General features: G+C 37.9%; 1 long non-coding RNA gene across 1 annotated transcript; it reads left to right on the top strand.

Moving 5' to 3' along the window:
- Positions 1–884: 884 nt before the first annotated feature.
- Positions 885–2,981, top strand: LOC126811000 (uncharacterized). Its single transcript, XR_007675349.2, has 4 exons — positions 885–1,003; positions 1,209–1,340; positions 1,988–2,104; positions 2,964–2,981. It is a non-coding gene; the product is annotated as an uncharacterized LOC126811000 (long non-coding RNA).
- The last annotated feature ends 1,808 nt before the right edge of the window (positions 2,982–4,789 follow it).

Raw genomic sequence — 4,789 nt, forward strand, 5'->3', positions numbered from 1 at the left:
GGAATTGTCCTATACAGGACTTTTGTCCAAAGGGCAAATTATACACTTGCTAGAAAGCATTTACTAATCCATCATTGACACCTACATTATCACATTTCTCGTCCATAATGCACCGAGCGAGAGAGAGAGAGAGAGAGGGAGATAGAGAGAGAGAGAGAGAGTTGCAAACTGAAATGAAATGAAATGGGGTTTAACGTCCTACTGTTCTGCTCCTAAACTGGGCTAATAAAGACGGGCATACGCCATACAATGTGCTATGAGGGAAATTTTGCCCGGACAGCGCTACGGCATACTCTTTTATCGAATTCCAACTGCCAAGGGATCTTTTACGTGCACGCCAATATGTACACGGGACCTCGGTTTTTCGTCCCATCCGAACGACTAGACAACTGTCCCTGTCAGGCCCTCCGTCCTGCATCACTGACAAGGGGAAACCACGCCGGAAAATCTGGATGAACTTTCTCGGCCAATGCAGGGATCGAACACCCGACCTCCAGGCTAGCGAGTTGCAAACTGAAAGAATGCGAATGACTAAATGTTTTCTAATTTAAACGACTTTACCCACCCCATTAATACACTATTTAATGTTGTGTGATTAACAAGGTATGATAAATTACTCTTATAACACAAAAGGGCAATTACTATAATATTTTTCTCTTGATAAAGTACAAAGAAAGGTTAATGAAAATCCACTCAATGTCCAGTCTATTAAAGCTGTTACCATAATTAGTGTCAATTTTCTACATACTGAATTAAACAGCTTATGTTTAATAGGGCGTGGCGTTTGCTTCCCAAGAACAAATGGAATTCCTGTACGTCAAGAAGAATATTGTCAACAACCAATGAAACAATTTGTAAAAAAGGGTATTTAAAGTCGGTGATTCCTCGTTTTTATCACTGTTTCTGTTTGTAAACTATCTGAAAATAACACTAACGCTCAAGATGGCATCTTTACAATTAGCTGGACTTTTAGTTTTAGCAGCCACTGCATTTGCAACTCCAGGTAAGTATATTAAGATATTAGTTCAAAGGTGATTATCTGGCTTTATATAAGTCGTAATTAAAGGACGGAATAAATTTGGTTATATGAACAATATTACGTCGATTAATATAGTTGTAGAATTTAATGTGTTACATATTTTTTTCTAGATAAATTGTATATTATAATAAAACAAATCGTTTATATAAATTTGTTTTACAATTTGCAGTAGAAAAAAGGTCCTGTGAACCTGCAGATTCGGGACAGACTTTTCCCCATGGAGAAACTTTTACATTAGAATCAAGTGGACCCTGCATCAAATACCTCTGCGACGATGCCAGCTACGCACCATCTTCCATTGGTAAGTCAGACTAAATAGAATACCTGACAATATATTTGTTTGGTCCTTGGTATGCTGCAAATTTATTTATTACTTTTTACAAACAATTATATAGAAATACGACCTAAACATAATGATTCTAATTCAGAAAGGTAAATGATATTTAAAGGCCATTCAAAAAAAAAATCTAGCGGTTTCATATCAATCAACTAGAACTCGTTGATCGGCTAGTAAACACGTTTAAAACATTTGGGTAAAAATAATCCTGTACATCTTTAACTTTCTCCATCCTTATATCTGTCTTGGAGTGTGGCTTAAAGAAGTCTATGGTGCAGATAACCATAGAATTATAGATTACCAAATTTTGTTGAAGCGTCAATTCGCATGCCATTAATTCCCTTACGCTCATTAATAATTAAAGGACAACATTATCAGGGTTATAAAAGGTATAATTATATTATAATTAATAAGATTCGAGCAATTAGGCAAATCAAAATTTTTTTTATACTTATAAAATGCGAATTTTCAATTGACATTTCAAGTTTTTAAATACTGGTTTTTGTTTCATATTTACAAAACGTAGCACATACCAAATGCAAATTTTTTATTCACAAGTCAAGGGTTTTTTTTATCATACGTTTAAGATGTATTGTAATTACTTTTTACAGAATGTATGAATCCCGCTGATGGTTCATGCCATGCTGTAGGTACAGTTATCACTCCAAACTGCGTTAAAAAAGAATGTGTCCATGATGGCAGTGTCGGATTCCAGGTTATAGAGCGCAGTAAGTAAATTACAGTATGAGTCGAGAAGAAACCTCGCAATGTTTCAAGTCTGTGATCACTTATCAGGGGTGGAATCTGCGCGACTGATGGGAACTAACTAGACGAGTAAGAGAGAGAGAGAGAGAGAGTGTGTGTCTGTGAGGGAGAGAGAGTCTGCGCGCGTGGTCTCTAGCAGTGGTTACGTCTAAGCTTGGGTTCGAAACCTAGCCACTTGACTCACTGACACACCCTATGAATTAAAGCACACGCATTAGACCATTCGACCATTAGATGCAGGGAAATATTTAGAAATATAAAATATACCAATGTACATTGCCATTAATGATTTTAGATGGTAACCCATCGTATCCTGTCGGCAGAAAGACCAAAGATAATCGAGCCGCGGTGGCTCGCTGACTCACTAACCAGGAGACCTCAGGGTTGCTCCCGGTGTTTGCCGAGATAGGGCCTATCCGGGACAATGTCTAGTTGTTCGGATGGTAAGGAAAAGTAGGATGTTAAACCCCATTTCTTGATAGATAGGATAATTAAAGAAAGTAAATATGTTTGGTTTAAAGTACATGTGCGTGAATTGTATTTTGTTTGATAATATGGAATTTGGACGCTTATCTGGACCTAGATTGGTTATATAACATTTTAAAGCTAGGTGATCTTCCGGCTTGGATTCAATCCAATTAAATAAAGGACCATCCTTTAAATATTCCTATTAGACATTTAGCTTTTGAAAGGCATTCCGATATCACTCAAATCAGATTAAAATAAACTATTGAATTAGTTTAATCTGATTTCTTATTAACATTAGTGATGAGGCAAACCCTGGTACATTTTTAATTTGGCAATTTCCGATTTTTATTTTAGAATGTGCCGATAAAGACGGCGAATGTCACAGCCCCGGTGACACTTTTTCTAGAACAATCGGTGGTCAGGATTACTCAAATTGTTCCTGTGAAATAGAAGAAGGTGGCGATACCAGCTACACCTGCTCTGGTTAGTTTTATGTAATAAAACCACAAACAGCTTTACTAGTGTTTCTGTTTTTATTCTTTCAACGTGTTAGTACATCAAAAAACTTGTTAATTATCGATACGGAGACAATGTTCATTCAGTTAATGACGGATATATAAAAGCGTTAAAGTAGCTAAGTCTCTAACTCAATATCATCCAAAGTCTTCGACATTGAAAACACGAATTATTTGTCAATTCAAATCAACATTGGTCTTGTGATCTTACGGGGAAAAGGTGGGCTTCTGATATCCAATATTCAAGACAAAATAAACATTTTATTATTGGTACACATAATGCGTTTCAGTGCCATTTGGAACAAAGGGCTCAAAGAACGAGGCTAGAAATATTCCACAAGTCATGTCAAATGGTGACGTAATATTCTTATCTGGAGAACATGCACAATAAACACCATCGGCGTAGACTGGAATAACCAGACGCTAAAGGATCTTAAATGATAATTACCCAAAGAAACTGCTTACATGAAGGTCCCGGGTTCTATTTGGGGATTTTCGGACGTGGTTACCCCTGTAGGTTATGCTGGACGGAGGACCGGGCAAGGACAGTCATTGGTTGTTCGGATGGACGAAAAACTGGGGTCCCATCTTGACAATTCAAATTCAGAGCGTCACTGTAGTGTTTAGATAATCTCACGAATAAGGCACGAGAGTACGTCCTAAGAACCCTGCATGATGTTCGTATCCCGGCCTCTAAGCCGAGGCGGCTAATGGTATAACTCTCTAGGAAGCCCACATGATGTCTTCCCTAGGGACTCCAAATGATGCCTGAAGGGAAATTTAACCCGGCGTCTTCTTATATAGGAAATATAGATGTATCAGGTATAAGGGCAGGACAATTACCATTTTTGGGTATGTGTTTTGTATGGGCGCCGTTTTACGTTAACATTATTCTATTTTATTGGAGTAAACTTTGGACAAGATGACTAGACGATAGCACTCTATCCTCAGCTATTGATGGTGACAGGAACTGTCTGTGAGTTAGTCTAAGAAAGTTGAATCTTGCAAAATACCTACTCGGCCCAATTCCCATTGTCACCCATTAGTTTAACCACTTCGATATATTAAACAGAGCACCTTACATAGAACTAAAATAACCCCTATTACACTGGCGTTGTTTACTCTTGTCGGTTATGCAGGACGGAGGGTTTGACAAGGACAGTACCTTGTCGTTTAAATGGGACGAAAGGTCGAGGTCCGTGAAAAAAAACCTTGACAAATGGAATTAAATTGCTGCCCGGACAAAATTACCCCGCTGCGTATGCCCGTCTTCATTAACCCGGACTCTTGTCAAACAAGAAACAAGCATGCCGGAGGTTAGGGTTTTTTCGAAGAGCGTTGCCCCTAAGAACAAGAAAGCATCAACAAGAACAACAAGATGAGAAGCGCATAGGAACCAGTTACTAGTCCAAAATTAAGTCAAATCTTTCAATAGGTCTCCAAATTATAGACACCAGAAAAGTATAGAAACCATGTCGATGGTGGATATAGGATATTCGAAAGGGACTTTTTTTGTTTTTGCCGATTTTCCCGAAAAAAACAAAACACCCAGAATCGACTAAAAAAGCGAAATATGTTACATCGTACATTAATACAGTCTGTGATACTCTTATTTCCATAATAGATCTACGGTGGCTAAGTGTAAATGGTTTTTGTATTTGATGA

Source organism: Patella vulgata, chromosome 2 (genome assembly GCF_932274485.2).
Source record: "Patella vulgata chromosome 2, xgPatVulg1.2, whole genome shotgun sequence".
Taxonomy (NCBI): Eukaryota; Metazoa; Mollusca; class Gastropoda; family Patellidae; genus Patella; species Patella vulgata.